The sequence below is a fragment of the Pezoporus occidentalis genome, unplaced genomic scaffold (assembly GCF_034315485.1).
Source record: "Pezoporus occidentalis ecotype Australia unplaced genomic scaffold, CSIRO_AGI_Poc_V1 ctg30, whole genome shotgun sequence".
Lineage (NCBI taxonomy): Eukaryota > Metazoa > Chordata > Aves > Psittaciformes > Psittacidae > Pezoporus > Pezoporus occidentalis.
The window spans coordinates 4208277-4220644 of NW_026914941.1; the positions used below are offsets into that span (position 1 = coordinate 4208277).

A 12368-nucleotide genomic window follows, 5' to 3' on the forward strand; every position below is an offset into this window, starting at 1 on the left:
CGTTTTGTTTCTTTTCCAAGCAGCTGAGCCAAGAGAACAAGTGAGTCAAGTGTTCAATTTAGCTTGTAAACTGCAGCCTGCAGGAAGCCATGGAAAGCACCAGACTATATTTACTTTGTTCCTACGCTTCATTCCCTAAGTGCCCACTTCCCACTCTGAGGCAAGAGTCTCCTGAACAGATCTTCCCTCCAATGTGGTCTTACATTTACCTTTACTTATGTTCACTCACCACCAGCAATATCAGACTGTTAATGTGGATACTTAGTTTATTTGGACTGTAGGTGGCTGAAGTTGAACTTAAAAATAGTGCTTTAGTTCAGCAAGGAAATTGAAAAGTTTTAAATGCTTGCTTAGAAGAAAAAAATACATATCTCCATCCTACAATACTGGATCAGGTTTCCCCTTTATTTATCGAAATCTGCCATGAAAAAATAGCAATCCTTAAGTGTCAGTCAAAGAAAAAATGGTTGGAAATCAAAGTATTCATTTTTTACAAGTATTCAGATAAAATAAGATAATCTGAGATAGCTGGTGCTGCAGGTAGAATATAATTCCAACATAGGAGAACCCATGTAAATTTCATGGTAACGGAAATTTGTCCTAGCTGTTTTCTCCCAGTATGCCCTTGACAGTGCTTAGCGCTGTCTCTGTTTAATGAAACTGTATGACCTTGGCCTTGCAATCCTTCCACTCAGTTCACTGAGAATATGCAATTAATTAATAGATATTCCTATAATATATCCAATAATTAGAAAAAAAAAGGTGATGTAGAAAATAATGCACGTTCTCCCAGCTTTAGGTAGAATACTGCTGCACCTCATGGTTTCATTTGATTTGTTAGAAACAAAATGCAGTCTAGGTTTCAGAGAATGCTTCAGTACACACTTAGCAAAGTAGTTCAAGGTCAAAGCTCTGCCTTAGCAGGATGCAACATAATTTATTTATTAAAAATTATCATATTTTTAACCAATCAACAGTTTGGGGTTTTCACACAGATTAAGCTTATTTTTGTAATTACAAGTAATTTTCTTGGATAAAAATGGCCTAACAGCACCATCTTCTGACAAACTGTAATTTCTGCAGTAATGTTGAAAAGCTCTTTTAATCCTTTGAATGCATGTTTTGGTTGCTCTCCCAAATAAAACAGAGATTCTAGGGGAAATAAATGTAAGTGTAACCCCATGTATTGTAACAGAAGACATTGCCTGAGAGTCCTGAGCAGCCATACTTTACAGTTTCTTATTCTAACTTAAAATAGTGAGAGAATTTCATTCAACTGTAATTGTGCCTGAAATTGTTTTTGATAGGTTTGCTGCAAAAACATTTCAAAGGTGTATTACTGTCAAATATTTGGAAAGAGGCAATCTATATGTAATTTGAACAGTAGACAGTTCTAACAAATTCAGGTATATTGTGACATTACTGTGAGCGTAGAAAGATTATATGTGTCCTGCGTTCTTACCCAGTGTTGCTGTATTTATACAGCAAAAATTGCTGTCACCTTTGTAGTGAATTGCTCAAAATAAATGCATATTGATAATTTTAATACATTATGATCCATTTAGAGCAACAATGGTATTAGGTGATTTCATTTTAGCAATAGTGCTTTTACTCATGTTTACCTGTGTTATCTGTCAGCTCTTGAACTTGGTCACTTACCATGAAATTACAGGTTATCACACAGAAGCAGCACTGAGGTGAGTACAGGTTCCCACCTGCCAAAAAATACCAGGTAACCTAGCTTACCCCAGAAGAATGAGGTTTCCAAAAATTACCTTGCACTTGCCATGAGATAAGAGAGCATATTAGTATGGATTATCTTATCCACAGAAGTTATGCCATGGAATACTGATTTCAGGTTGGATATATTCTTCAATACTCAGCAGCACAGTCAGCCATCGTGCTGGTAGTACGATCATTTATGTCACTGCTGTTTACATCTGAAGGCAGAACTTCACTGGAATTGCTAATAAAGAGCTGAGCCTGCACCCAGGCTCAGAGCCAGTTCAGAGCAAGAAGCAGAAACCAAAGGGAGAAGAAATGGGAAAATCTTACTGGTTTTGCTTATGGTCTCATGCCAGGCTTCTGACTGGAATTTACAAAAGTGTCAGGTTCCTAAAAGCAAACCCAAGGAAACGACAAAATCACCCCAAACAAAAACCAGGTTCCCCAAATTACCTGGCTCTTAATACTCCATTTTGTAATGGTTTCATGTCTGTGGTTCTCGGAACTCATTCATTGGTCTTAGAGAGCAACCGAGGTTTTTTAATAGACAGGAGCTATCTGCCTGCTCCTCTGTCTTGTTCCTTGCAGTAAACAACATGAAGATGCGTGGACTTCTCAATTCAGCTTCTGACTCTTTGAGATTGATCCATCACTTGTTCTCCTTATTTAACTCTCAAAATGACAAGTGGCCATTGTTGATGTTTTTGGTCCTTGGGTTTGATTCACCTTGAATTTAGTTCCAGTTTTACTTCTTGAAGCTGTGTTGTAGGTTAGGCTCAATATTTCAGTCAGATCTTGTATTTCCCAGTCAAAATCCACTCATAATGTAGAATCTAAATCATTTATGTGTACGGCTACAAATGTTAAAAATTCGTATTTTTTGAGTTTGAGTTAAACTTTAATTGTAGTAAGCAGTGATATTCTATGGAAGATGCTTTACAGCTGTTTAAAGGTAAAGGATTTAGGGTTTGGAAAGTTTACCTGCTTTGCTACAAGGAGTTTTAGTTTGGCATAGTAAACTCATGGAATGTAAATGTCATTTAGAAATATTAAGTACACTTTTGCTGATGATAATAGATGCAGCTGTAGTGAGTGTTTGACAAGTTTTGATAAAGAATCATCTGACCCCCCGAAAAAAGTTATAATAAACACAGTACTGAAGCAATTTATGGAACAGCAACTTTGCATCTCAAGCGAACGAGCCCTGTTTCATATTATTCCAAGTAATTTGTGAACATACACATTTACATTAGAAACCTGCAAGGTATCTTCTTAGGTAATCACTGTTTTCATATGTATTCATGAGTTTTTAGCCAGATAACTAATCCCTGTACTCATGGTGAATTACATATTCACACATTTAAATGTTAGTTGTATTACCACTGTCTTAGTGAGGGAATATATGCTCTACATTGCTGTAATGCCTAGAAATATGTAGCAGAAATAACTGGAAATAATTAAAAGCTGTCTTGGAGGAAATTTGTTGCCATTATTATTTTGGTGATTGTACTCCAACATCACCAGATCTCTAAGGTTTGATATGCTGCAGCAGGGCTTACCCACATAAACCCTTAGAGCTCTAAAAACATGTAACAGTAAAAAAATAGTGGTTTAGTCCATAAATGAAAGTTTAGGAATGTTTTCAAATCATTGCATCACAACTTGAAGACAGTAGTGCCTTACTGTTGCAGCTGTGTACTTTGCAAAGGTATTGATTTATAGTATTGATTTTACTTCCAAAAAAATTTATTGTACTTGTAGAAGAAAGCAGAGTTTGACATTCGTAAGTGCGCTCCATTTTCATATATACGTACCAAGGGAGGAGAGCTCTGGTTATAGAAGTCAAATCAGTTCTAGCTATCTGTCACTCAACTTACAAATATTTCTGTTATATTTTGAGAAGTCAAAAGTTAGGCAGTATGTTGTATTTAATTTTAAAAATGGTATTAAGAGCAAAATATTGATGAACATCTGAATAACTGCTGGTTTTTTTCTTGCTTGTGTTCCAAAAATCTATTACTTTGAGAAATATTTGCTGAAGTTGGCCTAAGAATGACTGATATTTATCCTTGAATGAACTCAAGCTAGAAAATTTGATTACTTGTCAGATTTTGGAATAAGATTTTCCCACAACAGAAACTCTGGAATTTCTTTCTTGATGTCCTGTTTATTTAAATTGCATAATTTAATAGTAATTATAACCAGTACAAGTTCTTACTGATTTGCTTCCCTTCAGTAGGCAAGCATGAAATACCTGAATGTCAGTTGGGTTCATTCACTGAAGACTAAAAGTTCAGCAAGAACTTTGGCTTCTTAAAGACAGAAACCAAGTCATTCATTAGAGAAGGTTGTCTCTAGTTACTTTCAGGCAAGCAAAGGTTCAGCATCCCTTAAGAATACAGTATGGAGTGCACTGATCCAGAAACAGTTATTTTTGATAGGTCATCTTGCAGATCTTGAAGCAAGATCTGTCCTTCCTTGACAGGTGGGATAAAAATTAAGGAATGGAGAGGAGAGGCATAAGGAATGATGCTTTTCAGTATTCTGATTTTACAGCACTGAAAAGGAAAGACAGAAAAAGGTGATGGATGGTAGGACAATAACAAGCCCTTTTTAACACTCGGACATAGACATCTTCCCTCACATATCTCCTCCCCCTCGAATAGAGATTTGCTGGCTGCTTACAGAATGTGATTCCTGCTGAAGCCCTGTTTTTAATGGCCCAGTCATGAAGCAATCCTAGCCCTTTTTTGACAGTCTGCAGTCATTGCAGCTGCAGGAGAGATGAGCTTGAGTCTACTGCAATGTCATGGAGGGGTGAGGACAGGAAGGAAGGAGGGGCTTTTATATACATACACAGGTTTGTTTGACAAATTGAAAGAAAAATGTGCTGTCCTTGAAATGTTTGAAGAGTAATGGCTTCAGGTAAAACAAGTGAGAAATAAATACATTAGACTGCATTACATCACAACAATGAATTTGATTTCTCCTAGGTATTTTATTTATGCTAAAACACTTTATTTGCTGTCTTTTTATTTCCCTTACTACTTTCTCATCTCTTTATACTTGTATGAAATGCAAGTAAAACAAAACACATAAATCAATAGACCTAATTATAAGAGACAAGAGTAGGTTGTATTTATTTCCACTGTTGGAGCCCAAGACTTTCAAGTTTGACATGTTTTCTGACGACTTATTTGTTCACATCTTCTATAAAATGCAGAATCTCCTGAGACATTCAAGGCAAAAAAGATGCCAAGAAATTATTGTGTTTCTGAACTTCTTTGAAATGACTCAAAATATAGTATATATTAAACTCATGGGGAAAAAGAAAGAAACAAAACCTAAACCTTTATTGTTAGTGGCCACAACTTAATTCACTTTTTCTGCATTTAAGCGTAAGTACCAGAAAAAATGGAAAAGGTTGTATGTGACAGGATTAGGAAATACCTTGCCATTTTAAGTAATTAGATATATTAATCCCAAACTGTCACTTTCCAAATTTTTCTCTTTATTCTTCATAACAGTATGTCATGGCCTACTTATTTCTTTAAACAATTCAGTACTTTGTTGCTAAATGTTTTAATTGCATCTTTCCTGGTGAGAATTGACAGTCTCCAAGCTACAGTTGGTATGTAGGCTTCTTGTGTCACATATTGAGGCCTTACGTCAGATACAGATGGCAGGTAATTCTGAGGACACTTCTGTTGTCTGAATTGCTTCCTTTTCCTTGAATTATTACAGGTGTTAACTCTGTAATTCTTTTTTCCTTGTAATGTGTTAAAAGTATTTTCCCTATTTTTTTCAAAGGAGGTAAAATTTCTTGCTTGTCTTCTCTGAGATTGCCTGTGATGCTGGCGCATGTTTGATAAAGACATCTTTCATATCCCTTTCTTTAAGAAGAATACTACTTACACTCTTTTTGGATTCAGTAGCATACAGGATTGTAGTTCTTTGCAGGCAAATTTGGTTGACTTTAACATACTTAAGAAGATGAAAAAGAAATGTCCAGCTGGACGCTATATAGGTATGCAGTAGTATGTGGTAAGATCCAAGTGTGCTAGCCACGTACTTCTACCTGTTCTTCTGACAATCTGTTTCCAGCAGAAATAATACATTGTGGGAATTATGTACTCTCTGGAACATCTGGGTAAGCTATGGAAAACAGCATGATGCTTTGCATAACCAGACAGATTACATCAAGACCAAATCAGACCTGGGAGGAACTGCGGACTCCTGGGTATGTGTGAAATTGCTCTTTCACCTTCTGTTGTCATCTTTTCTTAGGACTTGAATAACTCTCCCAGATCACATGGCTATAGTTTTTAGACTTGGATCCTACCACAGTTTCAATGTCTGTCTTCATGATGCTCCTTTCAATGTAAGGGAGAAAATCTACTTTTTCTCCATAAATTATATCATTTTTTTTGGTTTTGTGCTTCAGAAAATTAAAGTAATTGATGCCATGTCTATACAAAAAGATTGTAATAGCTTGTTATTTAAGTAAACAAAAAATATCATAAAATAAATTAACAATATTCCTCTAAAAAGTCATAGAAACACTGTTCTCATGTATATGTGCCTGTTAATTTTAGTTTTGAAAGATAGATACCACATCTCAGTGTGTGTAAATGATAACTGTTGCACCTGGTCTTTAAAAAGGTAGGCATGTAAAATCCTTTTTCATCTCTGAAGATCTCTATAGTAAACCTGGACACCTGAGCCTAATGCTGAATGCCGTTGCTTTCCTGGGTTTAAGTTAGACCCCTGATATTATTTGACCATACAGTACTTTTTTAGTATGTGAATGTTCTTTGGTTTTATTTTTGTTTTTTTTTCTCCTGGAGTTGGAAAACAAGACTATAAATCCCAGTGGCGGAACTTGAAAAATTGGGTTTATGTGGTTCAAATCTTTTGAAAATTCTATAAAGCAGCATGAGACATTGTTCTATTCAATTTCTAGCTATTGATCCAACTGAATGCTTGTTTGGAGATTGCCTTTGCAGCTTTATTTGAGCAGAAGAAATACTTTTCTCTTTAGAGATAGGATGTGTGGGGATTTCACTTACAAGGGACACATTTCATGTATACATATTTCTCATGCTGAGGGCAATAAAATGGTTTTGCCCTTGAAGCTGAGCATTATACCTCTTAACTTGCCCAGCTTCCATGTGTGTTAATTACAAAAAAACATGGTGAGCAGCTCACAACTGGGAGATGAATGCTTTGGCTACCAGAGGAAAATAGTTCTGATTAAAGATGTGACAACCAGACCAGCCTGTTTCTGTATCAGGCTCCCTGTGATAAAGCCATTGTTGGCAAGAATTCAGAACTGAAGCACTTGGATCCTGGGCCCAAGGATACCCAAGCCTACAATTACGAGAGGTGATATGAGTTGGCCTAATTGCCAACTATCCTACTGACATAAAGGTCATACAGATGTTCTTATCCAAAGGTCTTTGTTTGTTCGTTTGTGCACCTGAGATGTAAGAGGTTTTTCAGAAATAAGTACATATGCTAATTACACCTACTTACACAATGTTTCTTTTCTTTTTTTCTTTCAAGGTAAGGCAAATAATCTATGATGTTCCTATTTCTCTTTTCCTCTGCTCCACTATTACATTTTTCAAGTCACATGCTTTTGTTAAATTTCATTTATGTTTATATGTCTGTGTTTTATAAATATATATGCTGAAGTTCTATGAGCTAAAAACTGTGATGCAAGAGCAGAGATAACACTATAGTAAATTGGTTCTGTAAAACATGTTCAAGAATTAAGATACTTGCTATTCATGTGAAAATTCAGAGGTAGACCAGAGAGAAGCATTAAAGCAAAAACCTAAAATGCCACTTCCTTAGTTGACTTAGTTATTTTTGCTTTGTGTAAGATATTAGATATGTCAGGAACAGTAAGCAAGTAAGTAATCATTACACCTAAATAATGATCTGTATGAATGGTCCCTGGAACAGTGAGTTCTGGCTTTTGTGTTTGTAGCTTCATCCATGGTATTCAAGCTGCATATGAACATGAAGACATTTCAAAGGTATCCTGCTGAGATCCCCAGCAAGTGTTCCTCTGTGAATGCTTTCTCCGACATGTAGCATAGGAAACGAGTGGGCTTTTTTCCTTTTGAAAAATAAAAGTTGTCAGTGCCTCATATTGTCACATGATTTTCAAATTTACCAATAATGATGATATTTTGTGCAGAACTTCCCTGTGGGGATTTGCATTTCATCTTTTCTTCTCTTATTCATTTTGAGGTCATGCATGAATGGGACCTGAAGGTCTGTGGCTCTGAATTTGAAGCTTCTCATTTGAATAATTTAAGTTTGCATTAGCTTAATCCTTTAGGGACTTGGGGGCTTTGGAAGTTTAGCTATTACAAGGCCACAAGGGTCTTTTTGGGGCATCTTTCAAGACTCATGTAAACTTTTGGCATTCAGTGATTTTGGTGTTGCCCAGTCCTTGGCTGAATTAATGTTTCTTAAACAAAGTTTCTGGCCTTCTCTGGTACTTTCAGGGTTATTTCATGTACAGAATTGCATTATATTACAAGCATGATAAATATACAGTATTGACTTAGTGTTGTGTTTCATACAGTCTTATAAAAAGGTATTGATCCATCTTTAGTTCCGAAGGTCAGCATAAAGTTTACAAAGAGAAGTATATGAGGTTAGGAAACATTACGCAGTAGTTGAAAATTAAAGTATTAAAATGTGACCTGCTGTTAAAGGAGCTTTCAGCAAATTTTTTACTATCCTCATCAGTCCCAAAATGCGTACATATGATCTAGGTTTTGGCTAATAAAAATTAATACAATATTGTACTGATTAGGATGCTTTGCACTGTAATAATCCTTTCCTTAGAAAAGCTCAACATGCATTATTACACCTTTAAAGCATGCAGTTACTTTATTATAGAGTAAATCCGTTACCAACTTGGGAATGGGAAACTTCTGATTCCGAGTGTCTATTTTTCTGCTGGTAGTATTTGGTTCTTCTTTAGTGTCTATGTCCTTTGCCATGCTTAATAACTTACGTATTTAGTTTCTTGAGATAGGGGAATATAAATAGACACCTTGAATAGGAAATTAAGTGAGAATTGGAAAGTACTGCACGGAAAGTAAAACTGTAAATAGAACCCACAGCTGTGAATTTGTAAAAGATCACTGGGATTTAGTTTGAATAGCTTTGGAGACTGTTGTGATCTTTTTATTGAAGAGAGATACAGTTGTGCTTCTGTATAAGGTTGCTTCCCTGGACCAAAGTTTCTGTGATATGCTCACTGAGTGTAGACAGTAGAAGAAGAGGGATAGATGAATGGTGCATCTGTGCTAGTATTTTAGTTCAGATTGGGAGCTTGCTTTTGAAGCAAATCTGGTCATCCCTATTTATGGCAATTTGATAGTGTCATGAGCTGCTTCCTGCCAGATTAAGGGAAGATATTCTCTAGTTTTGGGGGTAGCTATTTTTACTTTTTTATTTTCTAATGTTAATTTCTCCGATAGAAATTCCCTGTTACAAATATTACAATTTTGATGGTCAATGTAACAGAAGGAAAAAAGGGAGAAAGAATCGCAGCCTCCAGCATATTGACAAGATTTTTTTCAGAATAACAACAAAAAATCACATGGAGAATAAAAGACTAAGTACTTTTGCAATACCTAGTCAGCCATCAATAAGAAAGCTTCTCTATGAGAGCTCAGAGAAATTGCAGTTACAAAATATGTATTACATTACTTATTTTGCAAAGAAGGGAATGGCTACAATAAAAATGGGAATGGCAATACAGCAGAAGTCAGCTTTCAGAAGTAAATGTAAAAATAGTTAGATATCAGAGGGTACTTTGGAGCTGTATAACTTTATAATCATGGAAATGAACATATTTGTACCTTTAATCATACTGAAGGCAAAGAAATAAGTATCATGCCTTCAGACTAACACTGTGGGTTGGAAGAAGTATGAGTCTTAATCTTGCTTCCATTTGGAATGCACAGGTCTTATGCTTACTGCTGAGGTACTGCACTTCAGTGTTACCGCCAGCTATGTCTGTAAAATGAAATGAGTTGTGCCACCCACCTGTGTGTCCTGGAGATAACTGTGTCATCTACGTAAGTCAGTAACAGTGCAACTTTCTGGGGTTTTTTGCTTAATTCTGTGTAGTCACATATCCTGCTGTGTACCTCAGTAACAGTTCAGTTGCTTTTCATTTAAAGGAGTTTTCAGATGTACAGACATTCTGTATTTTCTTTTTTTGCCTATATGAAATCAATATCCATAATTTTATATAGATGGGGTTATTATTAAAAAATCAGTTTCAAATATGTATTAGAAATAGCTCTCATGAGATACTGAAACTATAAAAATCTTTAATTCATGGATGAAAGGTATCATTATATATTGTAGTCTACTATTTATACTTAATATTCCTGGCTTTCTTCTTCTTAATAAACTACTGGTTTACACAGTCCACAGGTAGTTTAGGTTAACCTTGTGACTTCATTTCTAAGGTGTTATTTCCATACTTTAACTTGATAATTTCCGATGGAAATTTTTCATATATATGTTATGTAAATGGTAGATAGAGAATACAGTTCATTAAACTGAAACTTATCTTTTACATTACAGAATTCTCTTTTTGAATTTATATATAATTTATAAGCATAAATAGTGAAGTATATAAAAATTTAACATTTGAAAACAGGTTTATGTCTGCTTCTGAAGATTGGAAACAGTATTCCTCTTTCACATGAGTCTTTAAGATGTAAAAATTCAATTCTCTTTTTTAGATCTGTGCCTATTTACCTGAATACAGAGGAAAAAGTGTTCCCACAGAAAAAGAAAAATAACTCTTGAGAAATTTCTCGGATCATTGGAACTGAAGTATATAAGGTATGAATTGAATGCTTTGATTATCGACCTTCATGAAACCAGGGCTCTGCAGAACAAGAACTTTTTATGAAAGCAAGTATATAAGAGCATCTCTGAAAGTTGTTAAATGTTTACAGCAGCAGTATACGTTAGTGGAATAGTATCATCATTGACATTTTACTGGAGAAACCCTGTATTTTGGCAGAATGATCACAAGTTGGACGTGTTTATCAACCTTTGCTGATCAAAAGTAGCATCAGCTGAAACCAGTGCAAGATCGTGGGTTGTGATATTTAGTTCAAAGTAATACATTTAGTAAAAGCCATGCTCCATTTTTCATCGTTCCTTTTAGTTCTAGTCACAACCTTTACTCAACAATTGTTTTTAACAATAAATGGAAAGGGAGAGATTTTAGCAGTCTCTTTCCTATAAACATATATAAAGTGATGATATCTGACTTTATTTTAAAATTTCAATGAAATAAAGATATGTAAGTGAGATAGGGAGCTGGTAATTCCATCCTACAGTTTTCTGTGTCTTAAACTTCCAGAATTTATCTCCAATGATTTAAAAGGTGGCTTGTGCTTGCTTTTTGGAAAATTTAGATTAATCAAATGGTTTATAGTTACAGAAGATGCTATATTATTTGCCATTTTTATATTATGTTTTAAAGAAGGTCCAAATATAAAATCTAAACTGTTAAATATTTATCTAAGCTATTAATAAACTCTTTATATAAAAGATTAATAGCAGAACAAGGTCAAAACTTTTATAATCTTTGACTCTGTTGTCCTTGTAAAGTTTTGCACTTGAGGTTAATGCGGTACAATATTCACATGAGAGAGAATGTCAGTATATTGGCAGTGTTGTAATATTTTCATTCGTCTTTTCCTTGGTTACATGACTTCATATTAAAACTGATTCATGTTGCCATGCTTCCTTGCACTACACCTACATTTTAGTGTGCCTTGTACAAACGTATCTTTGCCAAATTAGCAGTGCAAATTTGACCCACCACCCGGTTTTTCACATAGAGTATCATCCTGTGAGCCTAAAAGCATGTATTCTTTGTAAGAAGGTAAAAAATTAAATTGTATACAACGATGCTACTACCTTTTGCTAATATTTCATGTATTATTATGTGAACTCATTATGTGACTATCATTTAGTCGCGGTCAAGTTCCCAAGAAAGCTTCAGTCATCAGGATGATTATTTCTTTTCTAAATTTCATTGAAGATAGTGCAGCAGCAATGGTCTTTTGGCACTACTGTCACTACTCTCTGGCTTGCCTATAGAATTCCTTTTTGAGGAGAATTTCACTTACAGTTGGTGAGATGTTTCCCATACCATGTGTGCTATATTTTTAAAATGGATTTGCATATCAACCTTCAGACATCACATGAATTGACTGTTGAATGGTATTGGTTTGTTCATTACTTGTTATTTCAAATTATCATAAAAATCTATGTTAATAGTTCAATACTTATAGATGAAAAGTGTTGGCCAGTCTCTTCTTTATGAAAGACTGTGCAATGAGAGAAATTATATGATAATTCCAGACATCATAATATTAGCTCAGGGCATAACTTCTACTGTTAGTGAAAATGAAAATCTCTTCTTTCAGACATTTAATTTGGGTACTACTGCGGTGGGGCATACAGAATATCTTGCTTCTCATTCTTCTTGAAAAATGACATGCTGTTGTAGTATGTAGTTGTATGTATGCAGTATGTAGTAGGAGCTTTGAAGATCAGTACATGTGAATAGCAAC

At 35.0% G+C, this 12368-nt stretch overlaps 1 long non-coding RNA gene across 1 annotated transcript in view; it reads left to right on the forward strand.

Annotated features, from left to right (window-relative positions):
- Window positions 1–10950, forward strand: part of LOC134168129 (uncharacterized) — a 213490-nt gene extending 202540 nt beyond the window's left edge. Inside the window, exon 6 of the long non-coding RNA XR_009966443.1 lies at window positions 10515–10950. This is a non-coding gene — a long non-coding RNA (uncharacterized LOC134168129). The remainder of the gene's footprint in view (window positions 1–10514) is intronic.
- The last annotated feature ends 1418 nt before the right edge of the window (window positions 10951–12368 follow it).